This window comes from Canis lupus, chromosome 2, assembly GCF_011100685.1.
Source record: "Canis lupus familiaris isolate Mischka breed German Shepherd chromosome 2, alternate assembly UU_Cfam_GSD_1.0, whole genome shotgun sequence".
Classification (NCBI taxonomy): Eukaryota; Metazoa; Chordata; class Mammalia; order Carnivora; family Canidae; genus Canis; species Canis lupus.
The window spans coordinates 80063854-80083847 of NC_049223.1; the positions used below are offsets into that span (position 1 = coordinate 80063854).

The 19994-nt window shown below is 52.6% G+C and overlaps 1 protein-coding gene across 4 annotated transcripts in view; it reads right to left on the reverse strand.

Annotated features, from left to right (window-relative positions):
• ACTL8 (actin like 8) overlaps positions 1-19994 on the reverse strand; it is a 64425-nt gene that overhangs the window by 19134 nt on the left and 25297 nt on the right. The window contains exon 1 of one of the 4 annotated variants that reach the window (XM_038529654.1): positions 9315-9416. The exons of 2 other annotated variants lie outside the window; for them this stretch is intronic. The gene's annotated coding sequence lies outside the window, so the exon portion shown is untranslated. One more of the 4 variants, XM_038529653.1, reaches the window with a different exon arrangement.

Genomic DNA, 19994 nt, shown 5'->3' on the forward strand with positions numbered 1-19994 from the left:
ATGGTTGGACAGGAGTGACCCAGACGTGTGGGGTGCTTTTTAGTGGGGAGCACGGGGTGCAGAGCATCGAAGGCCTTGTCGGGAAATCCTAAAGGAAGACGTTGCCACTAAGGCTTCTGAGCAGGATGAGAGGGGTCGTCCCCCTGGCACGTTAGAAGAAGAACCACGCTGGCGGTTGGCTTCAGGTTGGGTGGGAGACACGGGCAGAAGCGGAAAGGCCAGTTGGGAGGTGGCCACCGTCATCAGGGCGCCACGGTGGCCTCTCTGTTGTGTATGCATCACCCTACTTGGTCAACAGCACCTGCATCTGGCCTTGGGGCTGCCCTCTACTTAACCCTCAGCTCAGGGCTGTGTCCCGAACCGCTGACCACTGGTTCAGGGAGGAACATGCGACCCGATCTAAGCCAATGATGAGGAGACGTCAACTCAGGGCCTCTGGGAAAGAACCTTTTTTCCTCTTCTCCCAGAGGCCTCCGCCCATGTTAGCCTGAGCATGTCACATCTGAAACTCCCACGGTCCTGAGTGTGACACAGCTACCCCCTGAGGGTAAAGTGGGCCCGTGGAGAAGGCAAAGCCAAGAATGGCCCAGAGAAATGGGGCAACGAAATGAACTTTTGGATCAAACTGCTCCTGAAGCCAGACCCCCACTGGGGTTTTCAGTTCTTTGAGCCAATCCATCTCCTTGTTTTGTTTGAGCCGCTTCAGGTAGGTTAGAATCCTAACTGACACAGAGTTCTTGTGCTGTGGGAATCGTTTCACCGAGGCTTACACATACCCTATGACGTAAGGATTATATCCAACTTTCCAATTTGTAGTAAGAAAATGGGCGTCCAGAAAAATTGCCCAATGGCAGACTGCTGGAATTCAAACACAAGTCTTGTTGGCTTTAAAATCCTTGCCTTGAACTTCTAGTCTATCTCTAAAATCACAGGGACCTTCAACTGGGCCGAATGACTTAATTTGGGAACACGGAGGCAGCATACACCGCCCCCTGCTCACACCCTCAGCAGACGTCATCGCTGACGGGCATCGCTCAGCATCTGAAGGATGCTTTCCTGCAGGGTCTCGATGCAGTGTGGACTCTTTCCATCTGCTTCCAGCCACCTGGAGGCCCCACGTGGCATAATAAGTGAACACAGTCCTGACAAGATCGAGAACTAACCCTGGCTGCTGAGCCATGGCTCCCAAGCCCATAAGAGCCACCCTTTCCCCGGCCCCGTCCTGAGGAGGCCACAGAAGGACACTGACATCAATGCCGAAAACCAGGAGATGCCACCAGGAGCTGGCAGTGGCCAGGACTCTTGGGGAAACCACAGCCCTCAGGGCAACTCTGGAGCACCACTCACAGGGGAGGCCAGGGGACCACACTTGTGTCCCACGTTGCCCTGGGCAGGTCGCAAATTTGAAAACCAACAGAAGCTCCCAGAAAAATAGAAAATCCCAACATAGGTAAAAGAAGAAACAAAAAATTTGAGCAGACCAATCTATTAAATAAATCGAAATGGTAATCAAAGATACTTCCTCAAAGGGCCATCAGCGCACATGAGCACAGAGGTGAGCACGGAGGAGAGCACAGAGGTGAGCACAGAGGAGAGCACCGAGGTGAGCATGGAGGAAAGCATGGAAGTGAGCACAGAGGTGAGCACGGAGGTGAGCATGGAGGAGAGCACCGAGGTGAGCACAAAGGAGAGCACTGAGGTGAGCACAGAGGAGAGCACGGAAGTGAGCATGGAGGTGAGCACGGAGGAGAGCGCACGGAGGTGACCAGGGAGGAGAGCATGGAAGTGAGCACGGAGGTGAGCACGGAGGAGAGCATAGAAGTGAGCACGGAGGTGAGCATGGAGGAGAGCATAGAAGTGAGCACGGAGGTGAGCACGGAGGAGAGCATGGAGGTGAGCACGGAAGTGAGCATGGAGGAGAGCACGGAGGTGAGCACGGAGGAGAGCACAGAGGAGAGCACCGAGGTGAGCACAGAGGAGGGCACAGAGGTGAGCACGGAGATCATCAAAGTGAGCATGGAGGAGAGCACCGAGGTGAGCACAGAGGAGAGCACCGAGGTGAGCACAGACAAGGGCACAGAGGTGATCACGGAGAGCATCAAAGTGAGCACAGAGGTGAGCACGGAGGAGAGCACGGAGGAGAGCACAGAGGTGAGCACAGAGGAGAGCACCAAGGTGAGCATGGAGGAAAGCATGGAAGTGAGCACAGAGGTGAGCACGGAGGTGAGCATGGAGGAGAGCACGGAGGTGAGCATGGAGGAGAGCACCGAGGTGAGCACAGAGGAGAGCACCGAGGTGAGCGTGGAGGAAAGCATGGAAGTGAGCACAGAGGTGAGCACGGAGGTGAGCATGGAGGAGAGCACGGAGGAGAGCACCGAGGTGAGCACAGAGGAGAGCACGGAAGTGAGCACGGAGGAGAGCACAGAGGTGAGCACGGGGGAGGGCACGGAGGAGAGCACCAAAGTGAGCACAGAGGAGAGCACAGAGATGAGCATGGAGGAGGGCACCGAGGTGAGCACAGAGGAGAGCACGGAAGTGAGCATGGAGGAGAGCAGAGGTGAGCATGGAGGAGAGCACCGAAGTGAGCACAGAGGAGAGCACAGAGGTGAGCACGGAGGAGAGCATCGAAGTGAGCATGGAGGAGAGCACGGAAGTGAGCACGGAGGTGAGCACAGAAGAGAGCACCGAGGTGAGCACGGAGGAAAGCACAGAGGTGAGCTCTGCCAAGTGGATTATCCCTCCGTTACAGAACAGAGGAGAAAAGGAAAGCACGATCTCTTTTTATGAACTGAGTATAACCTGAATTCCACAGTGACTAAGGATACTGTGAGCAAGGGAACCCATAAGCGCATCCACTTATGAACAGAAGTGATAAAGCCCCGACATAAAGGGTCAGCGAACCAGGGTAAGAGTCGAGTTAAAGAAACCCAGTAGACCGACAGCCGGGTCAGTCAGGTGGCACAGCTTACCAACCCCTCCACTGCTTGCTACTAGCTGCGTAACTCCCTTGAACCCTGCCCAGGGCCCTGGACTCCACACCCGATGACTATGTGCCACACACGTGGGTGCGCGCGCGCACACACACACACACACACACATCCTCGGCCATTCGGCCACACGAGCCAACATCCACTCTCATGACTAAGGCCATTCGGGTCCCAGAGACGAAGCACATGCGGAAACTCCTACTTAACATCACAGACACAAGAGGCCACCGGAGTGCAAAGGCTGGGGACTCAGAGGACCCCGCGCTGAGCTGCAGGAGGCACGGGGCAGCAGAGGTACTTTGCAAAGAGGAAAGAGGAACCACTGTCTCAAACCTCCCTCCCAGCTCCCCTGCAACAGACTCTCGCAGAAGGAAGGAGCATTTATTTCCTCGCTTCCCGCAGGCTCCCATTTGCGGGAGTAGAGGCACCTGTGAATTAGCCGGACTGGAACCGCATTCCCAGCCGCCTCGGGTGGCAGCTCGGGGACATCTGAACATTGAACAATTCACATGACCTTTAACATTTATATGGACCTGGGTCTAGAGGCAATTATTTACATTGGCGACTACATGGACAGTGAATGCTAGAATCATGTCTTCAAAGGACAGGCACGTTCAGTCTTCAAATAATTTTGCATTTAAAATTTTTATTGATGCATACTTTGCCTTGTAATGTTTACAGACCATTTTGAATTTTAGATGAAAAACTTTGGAAAGCTTAAGAAATTCTTCTTATTTTCTTTTTACATTTAATTTATAGTTCATAAAAGTTTAATTTTGTATACTTCGTACGTAATTATGTTTTATTTTTTTCATCTCTTATCTCACTGCTATCAATAGAACACAAATTATGGGAAAGCCTTGATTACAACAAAATTTAGTTATTTCACTGAATCGGAGGCCAGATAAGTCAGTTTTGTGGAATAAATATGTAATTTATGAATTATGTATGACTTCATTACTCATCCCAAAACTTCTGGCTTATTAACAGAATAATGAAATGTGTGGTAATAATTAAATTCGGTGATCTTGGTATCTTGTAGATTTGATCTTTATCAAGGTAGATTTCTGAGACTGGAGGATAGAATATATTTTATTTAACAGTTTGTTAACTTGTTTTATAACTTTATTTTTAAATCGAAATGAAATTTAAGGTATAAATGGGTAGGGGATTTTTTGCTTGTTTTAGAAGAGTTTTTCAATTTTTTTATTGAAGTATAGCTAACATACAGCGTTATGTTAGTTTCAGGTGTAAAATGTAGTGACTTGACAGTTCTACACGTTTCTCAGTCCTCATCATAAATGTACTCTTAATCCTCATCACCTATTTAACATCCCTCCCACCCACCTCTCCTCTGGTAACCACCAGTTTGTCCCCCATAGTTAAGACTATTTGTTTGGCTCTTTTTTTTCTTTGTTCATTTGCTTTGTTTCTTAAATTCCACATTGAGTGAAATCATATGATAATTTGTCTTTCTCAGACTTATTTCACTTAGCATTATACTCTCTGGATCCATCCATGTTGCTGCAAGGGGCAAGATTTCATTCTTTTTTATGGTTTAGTAATATTCCATTGTCTATATATTTAGAATTGATATAGGACTATTCTTTTATACTCTTTCCCTGGCCCTACAAATGCTACAATAGGGCCTGATTAGCTGTGTGACTCTGGGCAAGTTAATTAGCCTCTCTACGTCTTCCTTTGTCTCGTCCAAGGAAGGGATAAAAAAATACTGCCTCATTCAGAGCTTTTGCAAGGATTGAGTTAATGCCTATAAGGCACCTATAACACTGGCACATAGAAACTTTATAATCACTTTTAGACAGTAGTGTTTAGCACAGAAGTGCAAGAATTTTAACAATAGACTGATAAAACGTCTTTGATCAAATTTAACATCCATTTTTAAAAACTCAACAAGGAATTGAAGAGAATTTCCTCAACTGGATCAATGCTACATCATAAAACCTACAGCAAATCCTTCCTTAGGTGAAAATCTTAGCCCTGTTCCTCTTTATATTGGGAATAAGGCAAAGAGCCTGCCGTCATTGCTAATATACTATTCAATATGGCACTAAAAGTGCTGGCCCACGCAGTCGGACAAGAATAAATAAAACATAAAATAATCGGAAGAAGAGAGAAAAAACTAACACTGTTCACATTTAAGATAATAATGTCAGCATCGACAGAAAAAATGTCAACCAGAGTGGAAACATGTTCAGAACAATGAACAGCATCCTTCTATACTGGCAATAACCAAAGAGAGACACCACTCGTGTCATCAATTAAAAGATATATCCTGTTTTAGAATCGACCCAAATGCCCAGGAATTGGATGAGGAAAAGTTTTAAGTTATCAAATGACCAAAAAGGAAAAAAATAATAATAAAGGAATTCTAAATGTCATGTGAACATTGTTAAGATGTTAACTCCCCAAATTAATCCAGAAATTTTAATGCAATGTCAGTAAAAATTACAGCCAGAATTCGATCAAGCAATTCTAAAATAATCTGGACAAAGAAAATCGCTCCATCCTGAAGAGAAGAACAAAGGCTCCATCCAGCCTCCGAGAAAGGAAGGACTCTCCCAGACGTAGGGCAATAAAAACAGCTATAATGCTCATATAAAAACAGATGAACAGCAGGACAGCTAAGAGAGATCAGACATGGGAACCTCCTTTGTGTGCCAAGGTGAAGCCTGATAAAGGTGGTCCCTAAACCGGAGGAAAAAGGATAAAATGTGGTGGTTGGGGGCAGGGGGTGGGACTGATTTATACTGGCCTGCTCGCCAGATGGAGAACACAGGACAGGATCCAGACGGATCAAAGTCCTAAATTTAAAAAGTGCCACTATAAAGCTAAGGGAGAAGTCATAGGAGAGTCTTTTTGGCCTTGGCATCGGGAAGGGCTTTTAAAACGCACACACACATACACACAATTTCTAAGGCCAACTGCAGGAAAAAAAAAAAAAAAAACAGGAGCGAGAGATGTAACAACATAAAAGTGATCGATTCCTGTTCCGTGAAAGCACAGACGCATTTAACAGATACATATCACTACACCAGAAGAACCCAGCAACGTCGAACAGTGACAAGTAAGGAAATCCTACAAACCAACAAGAGAAAAAAAGACCAACAAATGGAGGAATGGGCAAAGTGTAAGACTGGCCAGTTCAGGGGCCGGTAATCCAAACAGCCCGCAAGCATGCAGAGGTGTCCACCACACCTGGGTCCGCACCACACGTAGTAGAGCAAGGAGGTGTTCTATATGCACCAGCTTAGCGACACTAAAAATTACCGACAGGGGAAAAAAAAAAAAATTACCGACAGGGGCAGGGGAGGATACAGGGAGGCAGGGTGGGGTACCTCTCGGCCCCAGTTGTGGGAGCGAACCCAGCAGGACCACTGCTGCGACCTGGTGCCTGGGCTTCCCCACTCCTTGGTCTGCACCCCCAGAGAAACATCCCCCTCCAGGCCTCCGATGGGGCTTTACGAGGACATTCCCCGAAGCCTTGTTTGTGGAGCAAGAACTGGAGATGCCACCAATGTGGGTTCCACTCAAGGGGAGACGGAGACCCGGACGCATCCATGGAGAGCTGGCCTGTCCCTGGACATCCAGGCCACAGACATAACTTTGCAAGAGCGTTGGGTTGAAACGATTAACGAAGATAAACCGAGCTCCTCGGTAGCACGAGACCGGTGGCATAAGTTAACACAAAAGCCTACATATTTTATATGGATGCACACGTATCGCAGGACAGGCAACAGGCATGTGCGTCCCGGTGGGGAGGGGATGGCCGCAAGGTTGGGAATGAAAGATTTGCAAAAAGTGAAGCCAGAGAAGGGTCTTGACCAGACAAACGGTAGGATGATGTGAACTTGCTTTACCTGGGGAACAAAAATAGAAGATTTTTTTTTTTAAAGCTAACCTAGTTTTGGCACGTGAAAAGCGTGTGAGGAATGAGTGCAAGGCAATCACACGAGATTCAATCGTCCTGGTAGAAATTAGGGCACGACTCAGACTAACAAATCTTGAAACTAGAGCTTCAAGAAAACTCGATGGGCCTTTCAGATCTCGATCTCCCTCCCTCCCTCCCTCCCCTCCTCTCTCTCTCTCCCTCTCTCTCTCTCTCTCTCTCTGCCCCTTTTTGCTGGTTTAATGTCCTTTCCTGTGCTCGGTACCTCCCAGGTAAACTGTTAATCTTCCCCTGAGAGCCCACACCCCCACCAAGAGGCTGTCCAGTCCTGCCTCCCAGGATCAGAGCGTCCCCTTGCCCCTGCAGACCCCCCGGGGCTGCCTATCCTAACCACACACGTTCGCCGGGGCTCCCCCACCTGTCGGTGAGCTCTGTGGGCACCCCGCCTTCCCCGCAGGTGGCACGAGGGTGGAGGGACGCGGGGCCGTGGGCTCCATCCTGCAGCACCACGTCTGTGCCGCTTAGGACGAGGCGGAAGGCAGAGCCAGGGCTGATTAAGGCGGCTTAGCTCCACTGCACATTTCACAGAATTACAAACCGACAAACTGCCTTCTAGGCAGAACCGGCCTAATTAGCTAATTCTTTGAGATCCAGAGAGAACCCAGGTGCCCCTAAAGCAAAGTCGTGGTGGGGGATGAGCTGGACCGTGAATCCACTCCAGGGTTTGGCTACACAAAAAGCGTCTTTGGAGAAGGAACTGCCCCCTTTCTGTCCTCTCCTTGCTCAGATCTGATAGCATTTCGGTCTCTAAATTATTCCAGGTCCCGCCTTGTCTCCCATGGGGCCAAATCCTCGGCTTCTTGCCTCCCACCCCCCTTTCTGCTGGTAATCATAGTTCCTGTTTGCTGGGCACCCACTGTATGCTCGGAGTGTTTGTACGAACAGCTCTACCTACCATCGCAGCTACCCAGGAGCGGGGGTCCCTCTCTCACCTTCACAGGTATAAGCACGCTGAGGTTCAGAGAGGTCACAGACAACCAGCAAGAAGGGAACGCTGCTAGACCCCTGCCCAGGCCCCAGGTGTCCAGAATGTTCTCTCGGGCCATGCACCACATGGCGTTCTATGGAAGGGATGAGAGGAAGCTCCTATTCTCCAACAGGTTTGTTCCCTACCTCACCTTGTCCCTCTTGGAGACTCAAGGCTCTTTGGCATATGGAAGACCCCGGGGGAGCCTGTGTAGTGTGGCATCTCCTGCACAGGTTGGTTTCAGACCCCTCCTTTCCTGGGACACGGCCCAGGAAATGCCAGCGTGGCACTAGGTCAGTTTGGCAGCGAATGGGCCCACTCAGCTGCCAGCACACGGTCCCCAGGAGAGACAGGGGGCCCAGCACTACGCCAACGGCTACTGTACCAAGCACCTATCCCAGCAGGGCGACGGCAGGTGGCCACAGCCATCCTTGCCCATAGAGGTGCCGTAACAGGACTTGCCCTGGGCCACTGGCGAGGCAGGAGAGATGCAGGTCTCAACCCAGTCTGGTTGGAAGTTTGTTCTTTCTGCTAAACCAAGTGCTTCTTCGAGACAGGTGCCCCCGACCTGGGCTCTAAGCCTGGGTGGTGGGCATGTGGGGCCTGCAGTATGGCTACTGGGGAAGGCCCCCCTTGGCTGCAATCTGGAGAGGCCCATGCAGAGAGGCACCTGGGCAGGGGCCAAAATGGGCTCCCCTCCCCCTCTCCGCCCCCCTCCCCCACAACCTCGGTCCTCAGGGCTGGTGGGCTCCCACTGGGGTGCTGGAGACGTGCCAGTTCTCTCATTCTGGAAATTCAGCAAGGTTGGGAATGAAAGATTTGCAAAAAGTGAAACCAGAGAAGGGCCTTGACCTTGGAAACCAGCGAGCGAACTCTAAGAGCATGAGTTAATACTCCAAAAAGCGGCACCTAAACCTCCGTGCCCAGTAGGCTAAATCTAGAGCATCTTATCAGCTGCAGAAGGGTCCACCTGGAAGAATTTAGGAGACAAGGTCAAGAAGCACACCATCCGTGTGTGAAGCCAAGTGCATCTGGGATTTGAATCCTGGGCCAGCCACATGGTGGCTGTGTGCGCCTGGAGGTTGGAAAGTTCTAGCATCTCTTGTGCCAGGATCTGCGCACACACACACACACACACACACAGCCATCCCCATCAAGTTAAAGCCCACCCAGGCCACTTCTGGTTCCTCCCCCTTCACCCTCCAGGGAACCAAACCATCCACTGCTGAGTCAGTCTGGGCATGCTCAGGACCCGCGGCAGCTGGGGTCTGCAGGATGTGCTGCCCCACTGCTGACTTCATCTCCGCCCTGGTGAGAGACCCCTGGAGAGCCGCACGCCCAGCAGCCTCCCCTGCGCAGAGCCAGCTGCCTGCTGGGCTCCCGCACTCACCAGCTCAGCTCCTAAAGGCCCCGGAGGGGCTCCTGGGGGCTCAGCCCCCACAGGAAGCGGGTGTCAGGGGAATGAGAGGCTGCACAGTGCTGCACCCCGTGCCAGTTTGCATCGTAGGCAGTCCTGGCATTGCCCAAGCTCATCTCAAGGAGGAATAGAGCCACACATGCACACCCAGCCCGCCCTGCACAAGCAGTGTGCACATCGGAAAGGCAATCACAGCCGCGTTCGGGAACCAAAGGGCACGTACCACCCTTCCCAGCTCACTGGCTCCACACCCTGTGTCTACACCTATCTAACCTCTAGTGCTCAACCCGGGACCTTGGCGGTGCTTTTTTGGTTTCCACTTTACAGCCTGGCAGTGAGGAGCCAAAGGGAATCTGTTCCCCCAGCAGTTCTGGTGTGTGTTGCAACATCGTCTCCCAAAGAGTGCTCTTTTTTTTTTTTTTTTTTTTTTATTGCTCCTATATCTTTCCTGGTGTAGCTAAAGCTTCCCTCTTCCTCCCAAGTAAAGGAGGGAAGAGAAACCTAAAAATAGAAGGAAATTTACATTTGCAGAGCACCTGTTATATTTTACTACATTCTTACTTAATCCTCCTAAGAACCCTGGGAGGTGGTTGGAGTGTTTGCAGCAAAGGAAAGGAGCTCAGAGGAAGCCAGGTTGGCAGGGATGAACCCTCCCTAGAAGCTGGGCATGGCCCTAAAGCTGGTGAGCCGGGGGTGGGGTGGGGGGGGGGGGTTCTATCTGCAGCTTCTAGGTAGTGACCTTCATGGGAGGAAGGGTGCCCTTCTTCATCCTTCCTCCTCTGCTGGCTGAAATGCAGACCTGCTGGCGAGCTCCAGGAACCATCTGGGAGCATGAGCAACTTGGAGAATGGAAGCTACACACAGCAGCAACGGAGAGAAGATGGGGCCACATGCCAGGCCAGGGTGGACCCCACCTCTACACTACCTGAAGGAGGGAGTGAATCAACTTCTCTCTTGCTTAGGCCTCTACTGTGGCTTTTCTGCAACAACCTTAAGCTGACACAGGGCCCTACGTGGTAATCTTCCCTTTGCAGACCTTATCAGCGCATTGTCCTGCTGTCTCAGCATTCAAAGGGTTAAAGGGAATTTCTAGTATTGCTCACACACCAGAGTGGTTGGTTTTCAAATATGCTTTTCCCTGACTAGGCACCATCTGCAAGAACAAGTCTCTAGGATCTCTACATTGTCCTCAACGTCCCCTGTGATGGCGATATCAGTCTGTGACAACCAGGAAAATGCCCTATAACTTCATACAGTAGGTAGTAAGACACAATGACGTTTAAAAAAAAAAATTCCAGGAAAAAAAGAAAAGTAGAAAAAATAAGATGAGACCAGGAAGGCCTTACATACTGGCAGCCGTCTGATTGAGCTTCCTAGCAGCCAAAGCAATGAGGGGAACACAACTTATGGTGAGTTTTGGTTGCTTCCTATCTATTTTCTGGGCTTTGAGGCCTGAAAGCCACCTCTCCTGTGGGACCTAGAACGGCCAGTGCAGTCAGTGGACAATGCCAGCAACAGTCCTGGTGGCAAATGGAATAATGAGTCTAGGGTATAATATATCTAATCCTCCCAACAACGCTGGGTGTTGTTCACTGTCAACTGTGTTTTACCGATGAGGAAACTAGGGCAAAGGAAGTAAGTCACTCTGCCCAAGGCCACACAGCTAGGAAACGGCAGACCTGAGATCCCAGTCCAGGGAGCTGGACTCCGTAATCCAGGCTCTCAGGCAAGGGTCTCATTTTTATTTTTTAAAGATTTATTTATTAGGGAGAGAGAGAGCGAGTGAGCATGTGGTGGGGAGGGGCAGAGACAGAGGGAGAGAGAGAGAGTCAAGCTCACTCCACGCTGAGCATGGAGCCCGACACGGGGCTCCACCTCACGACCCTGAGTTCATGACCTGAGCTGAAACCAAGGCTGAGCCACCTAGGTGCCCCAGCCAGACCTGGGTTCAAATTTCATCTGCTGTCCACTGCTGAGCAGCCTTGGACAAGGGACTGCACCTCTCTGAGCTTCTGTTTCCTTACCTGAGATGGGACTAATCCCATAAACCAAATGGGGTGGTTTTGAGAAGACAACAAGAGAAATCTGCAGGTAACCAATGTGGATGAGACTTTTCCGGCTGCCCTGGGATTACACCTGCGGCCAAATGAGAGATGAGGAGGGTCAAGGACTCTCAGAGTCCATAGGGCACTGACAAGTTATGGCTCCAAATTGGGGTCAGACTACCCCCTCTTGTCCCCTGCCAGGATTTACCAGGAGGCACCAGAACCAGCCCTAAATACCGACTCTCCCCCCACATATTGTGCACAGAAGGTCGGCCTCACAGAGAACAGAGTGTTGGCCATGGAGAGGTGATGCACGCAGAGATGGGAGCTTTATCAAAAAGCAGGAACCTGGAGGTGCCATCAGAGCAGCAGGACCCCCAGAATGCACAGAGTAGAAGCCCCCCACCCTCTGCCACCTGCCCAGTCCACTCAGGAGTGAGCCCCCCACCCTCTGCCCCTCCTGAGGACCTGGGGAAGCTTGGGGGTGGTTGTTGAGTAGAGAGCTTTAGACGGGATAGAAGAGCTGAGGTCCTAATACAGATTGGACCATGTTCTATAACGGGAAGGGGCCAGAAAATACTGAAAACTGCCTGAAGACATTAAGGTCCAAGAAAGGAGAATTCCAAGAAATCCTGTTAAAGGCAACCAGTGGAAAAATCAAAACCGTTTCCGGTCTTTACCCACGTAGTAATAATACTCTACAGATAGAGACCTTTGCACAGGGTCTGTGCACACGGCAGGTGGTCACATGCGTCGCGCACACCAGGGTGAGAGAGCCCCAGTCGGCCACTGCAAGCCTCCCCCCAACTGGGGACCCCTCAGGGCCAGCCCCTCTCCAGGGAAGCTGCTGGATTTGAACATTCCTACAGCAGAAGACACGGAGTCCTCTGGTGGCACCTGTCCCTTGGGTGCGTCTCCCCTCCCCCCGCCCTCTGCTGACCTCTGTTTGACTCTCCTTGACCTTTAGGCTGCCGCCACCTAGGTGACTAGTGATGGCAGGACAGGGTCCTCAGTCCTCACTTTCTCTTCCCTGGTGTCTCCCGTCTTCTAAGGCACTGGGCGGGGACATCTGCCTACAGTAGGAGCCTAATAAGTGCTCAGGGGGCCCTTCCTTGCACTCAGACTGAGGCAGCAGCGGTCCTCGCTTGGCTGAGCCGCCCAGTCCCTGATGCAAAGAGGAGGGGGCGCTGAGGGGGCCCGCGGTGGGGGGCAGGCCCAGGGCTGGAGGTGTGGGAGTCACGCACCCCCCAGATGGCGGAGAGGAGGGCGCGGCGAACACGCATCCCAGCTCCAGTTAGGAAGAACCGGGCGGAGGGGGGAGCTCTTATTTTTTCCCCCTCTCTCCCTCGTGTGATGTGCTTCTGACACTAATCAGGGATCCATCCCCCTGGGAGCCAACAATAATGATTAATGGTGTTAAATATAGCCAGGGACCGCCAGGGCAAAATTAGGCGCCATGCATAAAACATCAGTCGCCTCGTCAGGCAGGCGGATCAGCCGGGCCTGGTGGCCGTGGACCAGCACCCGCCACCGGGTGGCCCGAGCCAGCCGCCCCCTGCCCGTGGGGTGTCTGCCGGGGGAGCCTACCGTGCGGAGAGCGGCCTTACGTGCCCCCTGTGGACGGAGCCACCACCGGGCCCCGGAGTTAACCCAGAATGAAGGGACTGGTACTGAGGCGCTGGAAAGAAACTGTGCTCAGGACCCACGTGGACCTGGGTTCAAATCCCAGCTCCTCCATCTCCTAGCTGAGTGGCCTCCGGCAAGTCCCTTGCCACTCCTGAGCCTCGGTTCGCTTTTCGCAGCCAATAGGGAGCATCGAGGTACAGGGAGTCCAGACATCTACGTGGCGGGCACTCAGAAAATGTTGGCGCCCGTACCCCACTGGCTGTGGGACTTCGAGCAAATTACTCAGCCTCTCTGAATCCAAGTTTCCCACCTACAAAACGACGTCTCCCGCCGTGGGGCCTGGAAGACACCTAGAATGTGCTCCCGCGTGCACCGACTGCGCAGGGGCCAGGTGGCAGCGCCGATCCTGTGCAGGCGCCGTCCTGGGTGCTGGGGAGAGTCCAGTGCAGGAGACGTCCAGCCCCTGCCCCCGGGGACCTTACAGTCCGAGGGCGAAACAGGCGGTAGGTTAAACAGACGAAGTAACTACACATTATTAAGTATTTTCTAAAGGGAATGAAAGAGGCTGAAATAAAAGCTAAGTGGGACCGGAAGGGGCTGCTCCACGGGGGGACGTGGGAGGAGGCCCCGGTGCGTCTAGGAGCATGGGGGCAGTCACTCCCGCCCGGCGACCACCCTGCCTGGGCCGCGCCACCCGCACCAGCGTCCCTGCCTCCCTTGACACAGGTCCTCGCCCTCCCGGGGTGGGGGGGGCTGGCATTGCTTGTGCCCTGGGATCCATGGTCTCCCAACTCCTCAGTGTGCACACGTCCCAGGAGGCGTTTGTTGATCATTATAAATGCGCGCTGCCTCCCTGACTTCGTGGTCTTCGGTGAACACACACCAAAACAGGACCTTAGCGGAGGACATGAGGTTCTGCTGCTGTCACAGGTGCTCCACAGCTTTCCACACCCTCCTGGGGACCCACGGAGCCCACTCTGGTGGCCACTGGTCGAGAGCTGCCCGCAGCCTGGAGGTGGCCCGCCGCTCGCCTCCCTTCCCCCCACAGGGGCACCGCTGCCAGGGCGCATCAGCTCTGGGGGCCCCCTGCCCCCGGCCCCCTCATCTCTCCCTATGGCCCAGGTGGGGACTCCTCAGGAGGACAAGCCTGCCGCCCCTCCCTGCAGCTGTCTGCCTCCGGGAACTCCACTGACCCGACCCCCTAGCCTCACCGGGACAAATCAGCCGGCACCCCCGACGCAGGCAGCCCCACGACTTGCAGGGGGTACGTGGGTGAGGATGCCCGTGGCCAGCAGCGACCTCCCAGGCCACATTTTTTTCTGTGCTCAGGGGTTCGGCCTTGACACCCCCGTGGCTGTGTCCTGACTAGCCCCCTGACCACGGCCACCTGCTCCCTGCCGCGCTGGTTATAATGGTCTCCTCTGAGCTCCCCGAGGGTGGGACCGCTTCTTATTGGTCCCACGTCTCGGGTGTCTGGCCCAGGGCCTGGCACAGGTCCTACGGCGCGGCAAACGTCGGTTAGACTGAGTTGTGGCAAAAGTAACGCGAACAGACAAGGGCGAGAAAGCCTTCTAACTGCGGAGACCCAGCAACCACGGAAGAAAAGGTGGGAATTTCTAACCACATCACAATTCAGAGCCACGAACAGGTAAGAGACGGCGGAGGATCTTGGGCAAGGGGACCGCTCTGCAGAGGCCAGAAGAGGCTCCGTATCTACACGGTGCAGAAGGCTGACAGGCCCACGAGGCGGGGACGAATGATGCTCCGGACAAATGAACAGGTGCACGGTTCTCAGAGCTCATTCACAGGCGACAGCGTCCAAGGAGCCAAACAGATCCAGAGCTGCTCGGACCCGCGGCTGGTCGGGGAGATGCAAGTTCAACGTTAAGGATGCGATTTCACTTGATACCTCTCAACGTGGCCAAAACTAACTGGACCAGCAATGACTCTTGCTGGCAGGGTACAGGGAAAGGACAGGTCTCACACTTCTAGGGTTTATAAACGTGACCTGTTAGGCCTCCGGGGAAATCAAGCCGGAGACGGCTATTAAAATTAAAAGCACATAAACCTTCCGGCCCATTGCAGGATTCGACTCCTGGAATCATACCCCGGAGAAATAAAATCTAAGGATTCGCCTAAGGATGTAGGTGTGCACGGAGGTTTATCCTCATGCCGCTGATGACGGTAACAAATGGACGAGGAACAACATCCGACCGGGGAATGGCTGGTCAATGACGGTACATCCGCACTCTGGAATACTATATGGTCGTTAAAAAGAATGTGCTAGAACTATAGCTCTAGCTGTTTCCATAGGGGCAGGGCTTCCGCAGGGCACGGGTGAAAGAGAGATGACTCAGGAATGGGAAAACATCAACATAGGTCTGTATGTGACTCTAAGAATGTGGGGAAAATATGAAAAGATCTACTAGAGGGTCTCAGAGTGGGGGTGGGAGGGGATGATGTCACTGAAGGAGGGTTAGGGGATAAACACACTGCAGGAAAAGTATGCTAAAATGTATAAGAGTCATGCATTTCTATAAAACTGCCTAGAAAGGCGTTGACATAGGGGCACCTGGTGGCTTCACGGGTTAAGCATCCGACTCTTGGTTTTGGCTCAGGTCGTGATCTCAGGGTCATGCGATCCACCCCTACATCAAGCTCCGTACTCGGGGGGGGTCTGCTGAAAATTCTCTCTCTCCCCCTATCTCTGCCCTTCCCCTCACCCCGCTCATGCTCCCTCTCTAGAAAGTAAATAAATAAAAGAAAAATAATAAAATAAAAAGGACACTGACAGGTATATGCAGAGGAAGCCCACATACATGTTCCTCTCCCTCCTTTATCGCCCTTGACCTCGTGCGCACTTTGAATCTTTCACTCTTCTTCCCGCCTCACATAATTCAGGCAAAAAAAAAAAAAAAAAAGAAAGAAAGAAAGAAAAAAAAAAAAGGAAAAAAAACGTTTCAAAATAAGAAGCTAAACACCTTATTTTGCTGGCACCCGTAATGCTCCAGAACACAGCCCACGACTACAAAGCAAAACAGATCTGATAGCCAAAACGGATTATATATTCTTCACTCCGAGGAGAGAAGTGCTTTGAGCTAATTACTCTTATTTTATACAATTTAAATAAGCTTATTAAGCTCATTGTGGCAGACAAGCCTGAAGGTGACCCTGACGATCTACGTCGTTGTATAATCCCCCCCACCCTTGCACGGGGGTGGGGCCCGTGGCTTGCTTCCACCCAACAAAACACTGCAAAGGTGATGGGACTCCCTACGATCCTGTTCCACTCCCTGAGACTCTGCCCTCGAAGGCTGAAGACAGAGGCCCTGCTGCCGGCCTTGAAGAAGTAATCCGCTGTGTCGCCAGCTGCCTCCAGAGAGAGCCACGAGGCAGAGGTCAGTGTGCAGCCGCTAGGAGCCGGTGGTGGCCGACAGAGCCCGAGCACAGTCCCGGCCACCAGCCAGGAGACAGCGTATGTCCTGGGTCACACAGCCACAGGGAAATGAATGCTGTCAACAGCCTGAGTGAGCCTGGAGGAGATGCTTCCCTGATGGAGCTTCCCACTGAGCACACAGCCCAGCCGACACTTTGACCGCAGCCTTGTCCGATCCTGGAGCGGAGGGCACAGCCCAGCTGTGTGGCCCCAGGCCCGCAAAAATGGTGAGATAGTAAACGTGTGCTGCTTCTGCTTCGACGTCTGTCGTAATGTGGTAAGCAGCAAGAGAAAACAAATACGCTCGTCAAATTAAGAAATAAAAGGTTTAGGGGCACCTGGGAGGCTCAGCGGTTGAGCGTCTGCCTTTGGCTCAGGGCGTGATCCCAGGGTCCTGGGATCGAGTCCCGCATCGGGCTCCCTGCATGGAGCCTGCTTCCCCCTCTGCCTGTGTCTCTGCCTCCCTCTCTCTGTGTCTCATGAATAAATAAATAAAATCTTAAGAAAAAAAAAGAAAAGAAAAGGTTGAGTTGAGAAGAACATACCAAGAACCCTAAGACGTGGCCATTGGGATAAAGAATGGAGATCCGAACCCGCAAAAGGTGTCTGGGGCCCTGGAGTATCAGGGCCAAGGACCCTGCAGGCAACCCGGCGCAGGAGGGGTCTGATATCTGAGAGCCCGAAGGACCAGGAAGGAGGTGAGGACGGGGATGTTCGAGCTCCCAACTACGCCCGTGACAACCTGCGGGATGGGTGCTTTCACCGCCCCCTGGAACGGAAGGGGCCCGTGCAGATCCTCTCATCCACAATCAACGAGACCTTTCCAGTGAGCCTGCCCGGCCCCATGTTTGCTGCACACACTGAGCCCTCAGGGCCAGTGCTGCCATGGAACGGACAGGACCCCCCACACACACACACACCCCCCGAGTGCAGGGATTACCTCCACTTCGCAGATGAGAGAACAGGTTCAGAGGTCACACAGCCAGCAGGTCGCTCACACCGGGCTGCATCCCCTCTAACTCCACAGCCCACACTCTTGTAACACACCACACGGCTCCTCTGGGCCTCAACTTTCCCGTCCATAAAATGGGAAGAAGCATGGTGCCTGTCTCCCGGGGAGTAAATCAGCTAATGTGTGCCCGGCAGGACAGGGGAGGTGCCGACTCTTTGCTATTGTTCTATACTTTGTCAAAATAATGCCGACAGAGGGGCGCTGGGGTGGCTCAGTCGGTTGAGCATCCAACTTTTGATTTTGGCTCAGGTCGTGATCTCAAGGTGATGGGATAGAGCCCCTCATTGGGCTCCATGCGCAGGGAAGAGTCTACTCGAGATTCTCTCTCTGTCTCTCTCTCTCTCTCTCTCTGCCCCTCCTCCCCCCTAAAATAAATAAATAAATCTTTTTAAAACTTCAGACAAGAACAAAAGTCTAATTTCTGAATAGTAACAACTCCTGGGGAAACAGGTTTTTAAACTCATTCTTCCAAACACATGGTACCTTTTCTTCACCCGCAGGGGTCAATAGAACCAATTTTCTAGGGTCCCTTATGAGACACGTAAGTAGGGGGCCACCTCCCCATATCAAGGACAACAGGTCCTGACACGTTCAGCGTTTGACCCGTCTGCACAGTTAGAGGCAGGCAGGCTGATTGGTGGAGGACAGACCCCTGTTCAGACCCACAGGGGGACCCGGGCCCGCCGCAGACACCCCAAGCTCCAGCCGACGGGCCAGGACATCATCTCCTTGGACCAGCCCAGGCCAAGAGCTTTGTCATTCCAGAATTCCAGGCCAGCGGGGCCTGAGAGATGCTTCCCCCAGAAAACAGGGCTCCTCTTAGAATGGAGGTGAACACTTGCCCGCCGCGGCCCCCAGATGACACCTCCGGGTCATGGCTGTGCAATTCTGGGTTCCCCTGGAGCTCACCAGAGACAGAGAGCTCATCTCTAGGACACGTCCGAGGGCCAGGGGTGCAGGGGCTGCAGAGAGCCGATGGGCAGAGGAGCAGGATTCCTTCCCCTCAATTCCAAGCCAATTCAGTCCAGGGCGCAGCATGAAGTAGTGAATGTCTTCACTAACGAGCTCCACCTTCACAGAGAGCCCCGGGCATCATCTGACACCGGGACCCAGCCAGGATCACAGGAAAGCACGAAAGCAGGTGCATCACCCTCCGCTCCAGGCGCCCCGCACCCGAGGCCCAAGCCTGGCATCAGCGGAAGGCTCTGCGCCTTAGGCTGTACGACACACTCCCCCCACGGAAGGAGGACAGCAGGTGTACAGCAGGAGCGGCAAGGATGTCCGCAGCACAATTGTTTACAAAGAAGGAAAGGAAACGGCCCTTTGTCCAAAACACAGAAGATTGGTTAAGTTAGGGAGCTTCCGCACGACCGGCCTCCGTGCAGCCAGCACAGACGCTTCGTGAGCGCTTCTGCGCACGAGAAGGTATTAAACACTTTAGGTTAAAATGTGAGCTTCACTGTTTCGTGTATGATCATCCCTTTCGTGTCAAGTAAAATACGGAGGAGAAGGTTCAGAAGGTCATAGATCGAGGCGGTCACCGTGGCCGTCTGCGTAAGGAGATTAAAGGGATTTTTCCCTTTTGCTTATCTGCATTCCTCATTTTCTCTCCCACGAACAGATACTGCTTTGTACAGTTTAATAATAATGGAAAAAAAAAAAAAAAAGACGAAGTAAGTACCTTAGCTTTCACAACCAGGGCGCACTTTCACCCGCATGATCTCTTGTAATCCTCATACCAGAAGCAGATGCAGCAGCTCTAGCCCCGCCTAAGTGCCGCATCCGAGCCAAACCTTGGGCGCCATCCACGGCGCCATCCACGGCGTTTCCAGCTATTTCTTCCCATTTGTATTTCTGAAATCCTTCTCTTCTGGCAGGGGTACCAACTGGAGCCTCTGGGGGTCCAGAGGCGGGCTTTGGGGACACAGGAGGCACATGCCCCCAGAGTTGTCCACCAAAGGTGTGTGTGTTCATAATGCACATTTTTCTGGGGAAGAATCTGGAAGATTTTATATTCTTTTTTTTTTTAAGATTTTATTTATTTATTCGTGAGAGACCCAGAGAGAGAGAGGCAGAGACACAGGCAGAGGGAGAAGCAGGTTTCATGCAGGAAGCCCGATGTGGGACTCGATCCCGGATCTCCAGGATCATGCCCAATTGGGCCAAAGGCAGGTGCTTAACCGCTGAGCCACCGGGGCTGCCCAGATTTTATATTCTTAAAGATGGCTAGGGCACCTGGGTGACTCAGTCGGTTAAGCATCTGCCTTCGGCTCAGATCATGATCCCAGGTCCTGGGATGGAGCCCCACATCGGGCTCCCCGCTCAGTGGGGAACTTGCTTCTCCCTCTCCCTCTACCCCTCCCCACTCAAAAAAAAAATGGCTGTGACCCCTGAGAGGTGCGACCCTCCAGAACAGCCCTCTGCCCACCTTCTCTTTGTTCCAGCCAGCTCCTTCATTGGTGCTCGTTTTCCAGATCCTGTCCCCCCTTCTATCTGGGCTCCCCATGACCAATCTGCTGCCCGAACAGTCCCAC